This window comes from Cyanistes caeruleus, chromosome Z (assembly GCF_971803275.1).
Source record: "Cyanistes caeruleus chromosome Z, bCyaCae1.hap1.1, whole genome shotgun sequence".
NCBI classification, from domain to species: domain Eukaryota; kingdom Metazoa; phylum Chordata; class Aves; order Passeriformes; family Paridae; genus Cyanistes; species Cyanistes caeruleus.
Genome location: NC_141732.1, coordinates 56,462,120 through 56,476,276, shown reverse-complemented (window position 1 = coordinate 56,476,276; position 14,157 = coordinate 56,462,120). Strand labels below are relative to the sequence as shown.

The 14,157-nt window shown below is 39.9% G+C and overlaps 1 long non-coding RNA gene across 1 annotated transcript in view; it reads left to right on the top strand.

Moving 5' to 3' along the window:
- The window catches only part of LOC111940652 (uncharacterized), a 16,898-nt gene extending 2,741 nt beyond the window's left edge, over nucleotides 1-14,157 (top strand). Inside the window, exons 3-5 of the long non-coding RNA XR_015280030.1 lie at nucleotides 1,088-3,922; nucleotides 4,023-4,174; nucleotides 12,884-14,157. This is a non-coding gene — a long non-coding RNA (uncharacterized LOC111940652). The remainder of the gene's footprint in view (nucleotides 1-1,087; nucleotides 3,923-4,022; nucleotides 4,175-12,883) is intronic.

Genomic DNA, 14,157 nt, shown 5'->3' with positions numbered 1-14,157 from the left:
ATCAAAGTGATAGACTTGTGTTCTCAAGGTTTCTTGGCAACATGTCAAGAACAAACCCTCCTTGGGCATAATATATAATAATATAATATAAATGCAGGGATATACTTGTTTGAAGAAGTGATAGCTGCATATATTTTAGGAAGACTATGAGAAATACAATTTAAGAAATACAAGAAAAACTAAAACCAGACATAGAGGTTCTTAGTTTTGCCAGAGGGAAACAATAGATTAGTGGACTGTAAGATCAGATAGGACCTTATGATCTCTAATTTGACTGGCTGTATAATTTAGGCTAAATAATGTTTTTTAGTATTTCTTGCAGTGTGATTACTTGTGCCCTTCATAAGCTTTTCCAGTTAGTGATATTGCTTAGTAATTTATGTAAACTCAATTGCAATAATATAAAATGCAGAGTAATCTACCAGCTATTTTTCTGATTTCATATGCTGTGGGGTCAGTGACCTGCAAAACCTTTATGATCCCTGTGTTGTGAGAAGAACTCAAGGGCTGAAGTCACAGTGCCCTCTGAGTCTCAAGAAAATCTACAGGTCAATAACCTTTTATTTCTGACCTTTTAACTGGCTCTAGTGGTCCATGAAGACTGAAATGCCAGTTCTTTCAGATTTCTGGGAAGCTTCAAGCCTCTTGAATCTAATTCTCTCTGAGAGTTTTGCTCTCATATATTCAGGTCACTGATACTGCAAAAGCAACTTGCAACCATGTGGAAAGGGGAAAATTTGGGGCATCCAGGGTTGGGTAGCTAGTGTTACACAATGAACTCAAGGCAGTAGTGTAGCTCGGGAGCCATTCTTCTGCTTGAGGGTAACTCATAGCTTGGTCTCACCTAACCATGCCTTTCCAGGGAGAACAGGTATGCAGATTCTCATGTGTTTTATCTGGATGAGGCAAGTCCATTCACTGGTCTCAGAGCAGCTTCTCTCCCACTCTGCTATGCTCTCCGCTATAAACTCCACTACTTCCATTTCAGTAATTCTGTCTTTTCCTTTCTTTCTAAGAATGGCTTGTCTAACTATGCTAAAATAAACCATCTATTCTCCTAACTTTTCCATTAATGTCTGTTTTGTAGGTTTCCAAATGTTATAAATTGTCCAGGATTGTTCTGAAGAAAACTTCAAGATACGCTGACTTGAGGGATTGAGGGCTGAAACCCTAATTTTGTTCAACACCACCAACATGCAGCCACTACTGGTGACAAGAAAGGCCGTTTCCCCTCCTTTTTTTCTTTCTCCCCACCTGAAAATCATCTTGAAATCAGATAGGATCCATGTTTTAGGATCTCCTCTACTCCACCTAGGAGAATGAAAATCAAGGGCTGTTGCAAAGGCTGAAACCAGGAGTTGACTTCTTCGAGACTTGTCTCTTGTTCACTTTTTGAACATGTGCATGCAGATGCACATACATGTACATCCATGCTGAATGGGGATATACTGTCATTCAGAGTCATACTATTTTTTTCTGCTTTTCCTTCACTATCAGTTGCAGAAACCATTGTCATGTGCAGGGTAATGGTGTCTCTTCTGTCTCAGAGAGAAAGGTAGAAGGAATACCAGTCTCCGTTGATTGCTCCCAAGCAAATGTATGAAGGAATATGAAAGAATCACCAGAGACCTCTCTCAAAACCCAATCCTATCAGACACTGAGGCTGAAACCTTGCTGGTGTTGCAACTGAAGGATGTTCTGCAGAGCACAGAGGGCCAATCACTTGTGTGCACTCAGGTGTATTACAGGTACTTTGTAAGTGCCTACAGCAGTACTGGTGTAGAGGGAATAGCATTCCAGAATTATGGCTGTAATTTCAGAACAGATCAACTGCTGACCTATGCTCCTTTGCTGGCTGTTCTGCAAGGCCTTTTCAATATAAATATGTGAAAAAGACTGTGCTGTTATACCTGAAGATTTCCTTAAAACGGAGAAGTTGAATCCTATTTGAAATTTAAAAATTTACTTCCCCTTCATCTTTGTGCTTTGAGATAACTGGAACGTGTATTGAGCAATGTTGTGGAAGATTAGGAAAAGTTATTTTTGCCATTTAAAGAGACTGGGATTTCCTGAGCACTGGCCAGCCCTACAGGTCTGAGTGCACTGTGGGACTCTGTGCTCAAAGCTGCTCAGGCAGGAGGTATAGTGAGTGTAGGCACTGCCTTCAGCGCAGTCATTCCTGATGGCTTGTAAGGAAAAAGGCAGCCAGCTTCACTAGAGCTGTCAGGAGCCTGGGGTCAGAATGACTGTTCCACATCCTGCAAAATTGCCTGCTGTGGCTGTTTGGGAACTTGTTATTCATAAGGCTCAAGTAGACCAAGATTCTACAGTTGCAGCTCTGGGTTATGGGTCACTGGAGAATGTCATAAGAGTAATTAATTGATCTATTCAAGTTTTGCTGTCTGGGTCACTGAAAACCAGTTAATTCCTAGGGAGTGTTTTAGGGCCAATGATCCTAAAACCCTTTTCTGATGCACTAAACGCCTGCAGGAGTCTCATCTGTGACAGCTCAGCGCTATGTTTCCTTCCTTTTCTGGACTGTGGGCATGCTGGAACAGGCTAGCGTAGGCAGCAGTCTGTCCAGGCTTATGGTTGCAGTTGTTGGGCCAACTCATGGACTGAAGCATGACAGACACTTTCCATCTTTATACACCACCTCCTTATGGGTACACAAAGCATGACATTTAGTTTAATTGAGGAACAAATCTGTTTAGTTCTCAGTATTGTATCAAGGACCAGATCTTCTTTGGAATGCTCTTGAAATAATCTGGATCAACTGTCAAAGTAAGATAACCTCAAGGTACTTGGTTTCTAATTGCTATGATTTTTTAAATGGAGATAGGTATATCTTGTACTGGCCCAGACTTCTGTTTATGTAGATAAAGTCTAAATCAGGGCCTCCTGAGATATATCACAACTTTTCCATGGACTTTGGTGGGATGCCAGGAACATTGCTGCTTGAGACAAACTGCTGCTACCTAGGAAAAAACCTGGGCTTAAACTTCAAGGACTTGCACACACAGTCAACGAGACTTTATTTGCATGACAACCTCAATGGTATCAGCAAAATGTAAGGATAAACTTCTGCTTATCTCCTTTGTAAGAGAAAATTCTTAAAAAGATTGAGTTGGACAGTTTTTCCATAATAAGAAATATTATTGCAAAATTCTGATTTATTGGAAAGGAATCTTTCTTGAGAAACATAGCAACTCTGTTGAAGACAGCTAGCAAAGGCTTCTCACAAAGGATTGGAGCTTTGAGTGGGTGCCAGATAAAAGGGAGAGGAAGAAATGGAGGAGCACACACATCTGACACTACTGGATCAGATCAAAGATCCTATTTTTTGTCAGGTTGAATCTAGATGCCTATGGAAAGAGGTTAAGAACATGGAATACATATGGTGAGCCTTCTTTGCATACTCTCCATTGAAAGGCAATGAGAAGAGAGAGAAGATGAGCACATTCAAGTCAGACAGCAGCCCTGGGGTAGTGGCTCTCACCATCAGGTCCTGAGCCTGGCCTCAGATCAGGTGTAACAAAAGCTGCAGTCTGCAGCTTCCCTCACTTCCCAGCAAGTGAGTGCCATGGAGTGTCGCTGACAGTGTGTGTGTGTGCATCTTTAGCCTTTCATCAAACATTCATTCAGATTTAAAAAGAAAACATTTTCCAAAACTGTTCAGTTCCCCAGAATGTAGAATTTGCATGCTGTGGCCAGTCCTGGTCCTGTTCCACAACTCTCACATGCAATCATGCCAGAGTCAGAAGTACCTTTCCCACTCTGGTCGCAGAGAATTTTGTACAGGAGTGCTGTCTTGATCAGCTCCTTTGCTCTTCCCATCAGATCATCAGATAATTTTCTTCCTCATGCTCTTGGGTGTGGTAGTACTATATCAAAGAAGACCATTAGCACCTTTGATACAAAGGTAATGCAGAAGTGTGATCTGGCTAAGAGAACAGTACCTACTAATAATGAGTAAATATTAAGTGCAACATCTATCACAGTCTGGGCAATGATTTTCACAGGTCTATAATGAGTGGAAGCATACAAGGACTGGGAGATCTGGATTTCTCTTGCAAGCTCTGAGGCACATCCACTTGTGTTGCTACCTATTTTCACTGCTGGACCACCACACTCTTTCTCACCTCAGAGCTTGATCCCTTCCCCAGTGTTTCAGGTAAGACACTTCGTTGGCCTGATGACATATGCTGAGTGTGACAGCAAGAAATCAAAGATTTTGAAACAATGAATTAATGTGAAATTATAGCAATATCATTTTACTTTTCTGTAGCTAATATCTTTGAGTATATATTTTCCTTTTGTGCTACATTTTATATAAGTAAGGGGCACAACAAGAAAATAAATATTCCCTTCTCCCATCCCCATTTGGCTTTTTTTTTTTTTATGCTAACTTATGCTAAATTCTGATGTGCATTCAGCAGCAGAAAAACAGTTTGAGGTGCAAAACTGAAAAGTGATACATTGCTAATCATGCAACAGCATAGATCTAAATGTCTAATTTCTAGCCAGCTTTAGAGTGACATTGTGAACCACAATATTGTTGGGCCTGTAGTTAATATATATAGTCTATAATTAAAATACATTGATTATAAACAGTCTGCAAATGTATTGATTTTCCTGATTTCAAATAATGTGATACAGTACGGTAATGGGAAACATTGCAGTCAAAGGTATCCTTGATGTGTTTGTGCACATTTCTCTTCTTGAAAAAAAACTTTTGCTACTGAGGAGGCTTCTTCCTTGGTGCTGAGATGTAATACTCAGGTTTAACAGAAAGTGACAGGCAGAGTGTCATGATGAAAACACATCACCAATACAAGAAAAGCCATTAGAAGTCTTACGTGTGATGTACATGTTCATATTTCATGGATGACTTGTCAGAGCAATGCAGGCTTAGAGAAGGCAGAAGGGCAGAATAGAGGTTAAAACAAGCTGAAGAGAGCTGCTGCTTGGGTACAGTGCTTTGGTAGTTTATCATGACAAAGTTAGGAATTTAATACCAACTTAAGTCCCACAAACTATGTTTGCCACTTTAGGTCCAAATGAGACTGGGAAAAGTATATGCATGGAAGAAGGTGATGTGGAGTAGCAGAAAAGGAAATTACTTGCTAAGGTTTCTGAGCCATGGTTCCTGCCTGCTCTGGCTGCAGTGGCTAAGGAGACTACTGTTCTTGTCTTTACAGCCACCCTCTCACCAAAAGATACCACCTTGCACAGCCCTGCCCACTAATTTAAACTACTGTTGAACTGCTTGGGTTCAACTTGGTGGGCAATCTTTTTTTTGTGATTTTCTGCTTCTTTAAAAGTGATGAAGCTTGAATGAGGACTCATGGAGAATTGAAGTTTTAGTCCATCCCAACCATTGCCATTGAAACCAATAAGAAATGTAAATAAAAGCCTAATACCCTGAAGTTATAAAAAATAAAAATAAAGCTTTCCATTTTCAAATTAAAAAAAAACCAAACCCAAACACCCCAAACAGAATAGTATAGCTTTCCTCATAGCATTTAGTAAGCAACATTGGCATCCAGGAGGTCTGCATATTTCTGAACTGTTTTATTCTGCATGGGTAAACTTGAGAAATTCAAGCCAAATTACCTACTTGCAGTCTCCTGCAAGACTTACACTATAGAGTCAGCAGAACTGACTTTGAATGACCAATTATTTCTGTTGTTCTTGTGAAAAGCCTGTATTTTACCCAGCCTGCCCTTCTTCCAAATTGCCTAATGTAGTTTAATGTCACTCTGAAAATTTACTTTTAGTGGCAAAGATACCACCTTGTTATTATTGGTGGATTCCAGGAGTGCAATGACTAATCCTTTAGTCAGTTATTCCCCTGCACATTCTTTAAGTCTGTAACAATTTCACATCATATAATTCTTACTAGGACAAATGTGGCTGAGAGATAAGCCTTGGGAAAGAAGGTAGAGTTGCTGAACAATTTTGAATGAACAGCCTAACCTACACACATTGCCTCTTAGAGGTTTTCTGATTTGTATATTGCAATTTATGAATTAGATCCCATTTTCTTAAGACATGAGAAATGAAAGAAATGGAAAAACTCATTTGTTTCATATGCTTATGAGTTACATACTTTTAAGCGGATACTGCTGCTCAGTGCTGCTCAGTGCTGCTCAGTGAAACCAATTTTCTTTGATAGATTGCTCTGCTACTGTATTTGATTTAATTTCCCACAGAATAGCACCAAGTGAAATCTGTTATGGTTAAAATTGTAACATAACTTTTCCAGCACTGTCCTCATATCAATCATCTTGAACCTTTTTTTTTTAGCGAAATAATACAGGGCCAATACTTATACAGGCCAAACCCAAGCAAATGCCCTTCTTCCCTCCATAAACAGCAAGAGGAAATGGAAGCTAAGAATTGAAACAATTCCAGCACAGGCACCCAACTGTTTTTATGTATGGTAGAGGTACCCTGCTTGCTCCCAATGAAAACTTTGTGAATTCTCTGATGGGAATAACCTCATTGTAACTGGTGTCCTGAGGTCATCCAATATTTAAAACCCATGTCTGGAGGAACTTGTAGATTGCTGGACTTTCTGCTCATTCTCTTCCAACTTGTTTGTGCATAAGTTGAGAGAAAGTTCAGATAAATTTTTAGGAAGATAACTTTTTGTAGGAAGCAGCAGGAAACTATCTCCATTTCTCAGAACTCAGCATGCTAGTAAGGCTCATTTTCTCTCAAATCCAGGGGTGCAGAAGTGAGTGATCACATGAGGTTTATCTTGGCTAATGTCTGGCTTTCTTCCCACTGAGAAATGGTTAGGAGGGAGCTGTGAGGTGACTGTAGTGGAGCCACCCTTGCCAATTTCCTTACTGCAGGATGAGAACAAAACTAGAAGGAGACACATAAATATGTAGTCACTAGATGACACAGTGAGAAAATGTCAAACAAAATTGCAGAGTTAAGAGTATAATGTTTTTCTGAGCTCAGATGAAGTCTTAATTGCTGCAGTTCATCCAGATAATCCTGCGAAGAAATATCCCACAACCCACATGATGCCTCTCTGCTTGTCCTCTGATTTCTGGTGACTCAAAGTATGCCCAGACTGGGCCTCCTTCTCTCCTGGGCTACGTAAGAAGTGTTTATGAATGTTCTCGTGCTCATATTAGTAGATATCTGGCTTCCCTGAGAGAAGGAAATATCTCTTTATATGGATACACAAATGCAGAGGTCACTAGAGGTAGGGTTTTCTCATATGAAGGGTGAATATTGTTGCAGTTGGGCTAGTCATTTGACATTTCATTGAACAGTATACTTCCAAAATGTACCCCAAAGTAAATTCACAAGCTTACTGAAGCAAATCATTAAATATCTCTTGTAATTTGGTGGCAGTCACACTGACAATCTGTTTGGGTTTTTTTGTGATAGAACACTTTATGATTTCAAAGAATCTTAAAAAGATAGGGCAGAACAAAGGAGTTTTAGTGTTTGGGTTGTTGGTTTGTTTTGGGTTTTTTAATGCATTTTTGCTCCCCATTTTTCCTCAACCTTTTCCTATGATGGACTTTGAAATTATTTGTCTATGAAACATTGTAAAGCTACTACTGGGATCTTTTAATATGTTTCCTAAAGGTGACTTTTCTCCTCAGCAGTCATTACCTTCAGCTATGTTTTTTTTCCTTTAGTGCTCCCCTTGCCATATATTTTTTATTTTACTGTATCTTGCCCATTCTTTGTTGGTATAATGATTGCTTACTTTGGAAAGGACTGCTGGCTATCTTGTATTTAGAATGAGTTGATGTGAAACTTATGTTCCCCAGTTCTTTCGTTCCTCTTCTGGCCATGTCCCTTCATTGTCATGTTCATTTCCTGAATATTTGTTTTATCCACATGGTTGCTTCGCCTGAAACTTTCTTGAAAAAACTTGTTCTTTCTATTCTGTCTCTGCTGTTTTATCATTTGAATGTGAGTACCTTCCTTTCTTGTACTGATCTATGTCTGTATGTATATGTCTAGTATGTACTGATCTATAAATGTCTTGTATCTTGAAATACTCTTCTTTGTACTTGTGCAGTTTGTGTACAAGCAGGCAGACTCATTCATTAATCCATGATAATTAATTATCTTGGTTCTACAAAGAGCTAATTGAGAGCCAAAGTCTTATAACAATTTTGCTCTCACATTTATATCATTGTGCTATCTCAGCTCCTTTTGATGTCTAACAGATATGTTGAAATTTCCCCATCAATTCCTGCCACAATAGAAGAGTCTTACTGGGCATTTTTTTACATTGCGAATGATGTTTTTTTGTTGTTGTGGGTTTTGTTTTGGTTTTGGCTTTTCAATACAGCCTTTTTGTACTTGCATATTATCCACCAGTAAACATGTGATTCAGCAGAATTATGGGTTATGCAAGTAAAAGAAGGGTAAATTTATCCTAATGACCATTTTGTTCTGTTTTGCTGATATATGAAACTTTTATGCATATAAATTCTGTAATCTATGAGTTGTGCACACAGATAAACACTAAATCTTTGAGAGTTACTCAATTTAGAATGCTATACTGTTGAATTCTGTTTTGTCCTTAGATTGTTTGTCCCACCATATTTATATCACTTAACTTTTGGTCAAAACAGAGTCCAAAGAAGACCAAACTGGTTTTGATTACTGGGTTACATCTGGGCTCAATTACAATCCATAGGAGTTTTGCCACTGATTCCCTGGAATTAACTGAGCTATCTATTCAATAGTAATGTAGCTGATCAAAATACAACTGTTCTCTTATATAATTTCTGCCTGAAGGGTGACAAAATCCATTTCATTCTCTTCCTACATGTTTTGCTTTCTTCAGTAATCAGATCAAGAGATCACAGTACTTAGAAAACAATACTAATTCATGTAGATTCTGCAATCTCCACAGTCTCTTGTTGGCCCCTGTTCAAACCTTGCATTATTTGCTCTTCAAGAAAACATGAAGCTACCTGCAAACAACTAGAATACCCTGCCCGTGACTAGAAAAATGAATAGATGTGGTCAAACAGAGGCAGCACATTGTGTGAAGTGGAACAGTTTGTGCCTTTTGACTGGTTTTTCTTTAGCAGTGAATGGGGCTGGTAGAAAACTGGCGCAGAGGCATTTTCATGTGTCCTATATTTCTGTGTAATAGTTCCAGGTAGAGACACTTGGATACCTGAATCTGCCATTGGTATTGCACACACTCTGCATAGTTGCAAGCCTAGTAAATTTAATGTGTTTAGGTGGTGGAAATTATGCACCCAAATGTACTGCACAACACATCTGCTAGTCACAATGGCTTCTGGATGTACTGGAGAGTCTTATGTATATAAACGGCATGTTCAAATGGACTTTCATGTGGGACTTCAGGGCATAGACTGAGAATGTGTAGTGATTCTGGTCAGAGGCACTGTACCTGTTTTTCAACCTGGTTTAAGTGGCCACTAGCTGATTCTGAATTAATCTGGTGATAGAACCTAAATTGTGTTGGTACAATTTCTTTGTGCAGAACACCACTGATGTATCATCTGGGTGTGACTTTAGAGTAGTTTGAAAGTAGGTGTAAAAGCTCTTTGTCTCAAAAAGTCAGAGTTCAAATTACATGCTTGGCAATGTTACTCTGGAGGAGCTGTATAATCTCCAGTCTTACCAAACAGATTTCCTAAGAACTGATCTGATCTAAGGCCTCTCACAGCGGCTAAACTTATTATTCTGTGATATCTTACATGTTTGTGTAGCTGTGCTGGCTCATGTTATGGATATGGAAGGGATGATAATTGGCAGGAGAGCAGATAAGAAAAATCTTTTCCATCTGAGGATGTCATTCCATGTTTTCTTCAACAACAAAGTCAGCTTGGGAAATCTCTCTTCATCCTCAGCTCTTCATTCAGTCATTCTTTCCCACCCTCCTTTGCAGCCACCACCCTTCTAGTGGTGGTTGGAACATGCTGCAAACCAGGTTGCAGACAGGAGTGCATAGCATTAGCAAAGACACACAGGGCTGTGGCATAGCAAAGAAATAGGAACTGGAGCTTCTAAACCATCTTTGCCAAGTAGAAAATATGTTATGAACTGCATCCTTCAACATTGCTAATATGGCTATTCTCACGTGTACATGACTGCATGAACCATGAAAACAGTTGCCTGAGAAGTGCACAGTATACAAGACAGATACTTTGATGAACAACAGAAGCAAAGCAAGATGCACACAACCTTGGAGAATGTGGTAAGGCAGAATAGTAATCTGCTTATTTGGCATAGCTATGGCTTGGGATTTATTTAGGGGAAAAAGGAGGACTTGTGAATAACTTGATGAATTAGAAAGCCATTTTTGGTGTCTTGCCTATACATAGGCAATTGGATTGAAAAGACTCACAGAATTGGCATGATAGGAGAAAGAGAGCTGTTGCGGTCAATCAGGCAGCATTAATGAGTACACATGTGACTTGCTGTGAAACAGGTGCTATCCTGAAAACCATCATGATTCTAAAATATTTACACAGTAAGATGCAAGACCCAATGCAGATGTGGTGGGTTACAGACTGCCTCAGAGATGACAAGTTCAAATAGAACTGTGCACTGATGGCTATCCAGCAACAAAATATTTACCTTAAAGAATTAGCTTTAAATTCACTCTGAATTCACTCCTTTTCAGAGTTCATACGCAAACCTCTGAGGTGTGTGTTGCTTGCCTCTCAGCTGTTAGAGGTATATTGGGTAATAGGCTCTTCAGTTTACAGTTTGGCAGGTAATCTTTTCTCAGGGTACCTGAGCTATTTTTAGGTAATGCAGCTGGCACCTTTCTAGAGGTCTGATAATGGCTTAGGATGCTGATCTCAAGCCTGTGTATTCATTCCTTCTTCAAGGCAAGCAAAACTGTCAGGGATCAACAAGGAGATTTATGAGCCTCACTGGAAGCAGCGGGTTTTCCTGGCATTGTATTCAGCAGGAACAGTGGGTGTAGAAAGGAATATACTCTCTGCTTACATGAGCCCTGTGGGGAAAACTTTTGCAGATAGTGACTATGGGAACCAATCCTTTAGTACTTCCTTTGCAATAAAATATTAAATATCCCCTCTGGAATGTGCCTGCAGACTGTTCCTGAGCATTTAGAAGTGTGGAAAATGATAACAGGAAATAAAAGAAGCCACCTCATTTTGGCAAGAACAGCATGAATTCACTTTTGTGAAGATGAAAGGGCTTCTCCACATGCTCTATTGGAAGCTTTGAACCAAGACTGTGTCAACAGCTGGAAAAAGGGCTCACTCCCCAATGTCACCAAGCAGCCTTTCTTCACTGCAAGCAATTGTCCCAAAGGAAGAGAAAATTTTCTGTTGAGCTTATGGTAGCAAAGCCTCTCCTTTCTAATTTCAGGCATTTTGTTTGTAAACAAAACGCCTGTTAAGACTTTGCTGGATTGCTAATGACCCTCTTTTGGTGACTGTAATCCTAGGCAGGAGATCAGAATATGTTTGATAATGTACAGGAACAGAATGAAAAGACAGTTGCTGTCCCCAAAACGCTTGTGCACTCTGGAAGTTAGAGAGAGAGCAGAGGCGTGTAAATGAGCAAATGAGCATAGTATCTTGCGGAAGCACATTCAGCATGACAGTGCACTCAGGCTCAGACTTTTGTTTGCATCCTGATGAGGAAGACTTCTCTAAAAACATTGAAGAAAGAGCTCTGTGGCTGTGCTTGGTGCACCTTCCAAGGATAAGGGCACCAGAGTCTAGCTGGGAGGTTCCAGCTGTAAGGGTGCAGTCAGGTTATAAGCATGCTATGCAAAACTAACATCATAGGAAAGGGAGGCTGCTGCTCATTCTGTTCTTCAGGATCCACTCCCACTTCCCATGGAAACAGCTGGCAAAACTCCTGTTGCACTGAATGGGGCCTATCAGAAACAGCAGAGGCCTGGGATAATACCATCCTTGATGCCATTTGTTGCATCTGCCAGGCATCTGGTAGGCAGCATGTCACACTGGCTTCCTGAGAGGCATCAGCTGCCAGGCTTGTGGTGCACACCTTGCTCTCTGAATCCCTGGGTTCCTGGATGGTCAGGCCTATTGCAATATGATATCAGCTAGTGCCTGGGTGGCTCCACACCAGCTGTGGTGCGTGCAGACTGCTCCTTGGCAAATATCAGTGTGCAGCTGAGGCTGGGGTTGTCAGACAGTGTGAGGGATGTTGTAGTGGGAAGATGCTGTAGGGAGCAGTGGAGAGAGAGGGGGAGAGAGGAGATAGGAGAGTCTCCTATCGCTGCAGGAGACTGGGGACATGGGGAAGAACTAGGGGGGGTTTGTTGTGGTCTAGCTAAGGAAATTGGGGGAGCCTGGAATACTTTAGTGGCAATGTAGTGAGGTAGATTAACTGCAGCCTGAGTGTGACCTGTATTTGAGATCTGTGGTGTTGTGTAGGAAAACTCAATAAAGCAAGGACATTGCAACAAAGTGGGAAGGGACATAGGCAAAATGTGTATAAAAAGGTGGGGAGGTGGTGATGAAGGATATGAGAATACTGTGATGTATATGGGAGGAAAGGAGGGAAAAGTATGTTTTATGGAAAGAATCACATGTTGGTGACTGCTTTGTGGACTAATGTTTATCCTGAATTGTGGAATTTTTCAAGCATTGTCTACATAGACTATATCAAGGCTTGCACTGGATGCTGCCTTTAAAATAAATTAGGGTTTCTTTCCTTATTCTGAAGTAGTAATATGCAGACTAATAGCTATGGCACAAGCCACAGGCTTTCAGAGATTGGATGAAGCATGCCAGACAGAACTAATCCAATTATAATTTAATTTTTAAAGATTTGTATTAATTTACCATATGGTGTAAATTACAGTGAGTTTACTGCTCTATCATTTTCACTTGTCTTTTACCAGAAATGCTGAATTACCACGATGGCAGCTGGGAATACCAGGACACTTGAAAGGAGACAGCCTATTCTTAAGAGATTTTCAGTTCCAGATTTCTGGGCATACCTCTCTGAAAAGATCAATACTACGTGATTATTTTTTAATATTTTGTAACTTTAATTACATTAGCACTTTTTGAGGAAGAGTGGCTTGAGAGACTGAGTTGCTTCTTCAGCTGAGGAATGGAACAGTGGCTATGAGATAGGGATAGTTTCCTGAGACATCTGCCATGCCTCTCACTGTGATGTCTAACTGACACATACTGCAACAGCACTGCAAGAAATCAGAACGCATCACCAGTGGCTTTGCAACTGGTTATGCCTTTGTTTACTGCTGATTTTGATCAAATTTTTTCTCCAGATTGACTTAGGAGTCATTAGCAATTAAAACTAAGGAATTTTTTTTTTTTTTTTTTTTTTTTTACAAATCAGCGCTGATTAAAACTGAAAGTCCTGCAAAGAAGGATGAGAATAGGGTCTGGCTCAAGCATGTGTTTGATTCTGAACAGACCACAAACAAGAATTGTTTTCTCAGAACCTTTGTGAGTGACACTAAACTACTGCTTACTCTCTTTGAGCCTTTTTTTTCCTGCCTCAGCCTCAAATTCCTACTTTTGTGTATGTCCTGGCAGGATGAACCTACTGAGGTTTGCCAGCAGCCATAAAACATATGGTTCCCTTGGATTGTTTTTATCAATTAGGGGAAATCAATCAAAGAAGATGAAGCCTTACTGCCAGAAGCCCTTTTCCTCAGCAAAGAAACCCATCTGATTCCAAGCCCCAGGCATGACTAAAATTCTTTGCTAACTTTGACTTTGACACAGTTAAAATACCAAAAACCTTGTCTCAGTCATTTTCATTCTACTCGAGATAATCATATAGTTTTAATTCCCCTCCTTACATCTTCATGCTGTAATATGAGCTGTGGGCTTCAAACACATACCATGAAGTATGCAGATGAGAAAAAAGTGCTGTGACTTTTTGCAGACATGTAACTTGCAAGGGGATGTTTATGTAAGATAGAGTAGAGACACATTTTCCCAGCTAAGAATTGCACTTTGAAAACAAAGGTATTAAACTCCAGCTGGTCATCTGTCATAGCAAGAATTTTACTCTTTTTACCACCCAGACTCATTGCTAAACCTATGTAATCCTGAAATGTAACTTTTAAGTGTGATCTATGGTTATGATTAGATTTGTAGTATCAAGTTGCTCTTGTAAACCTCCTTGTTTTCCTAAAAA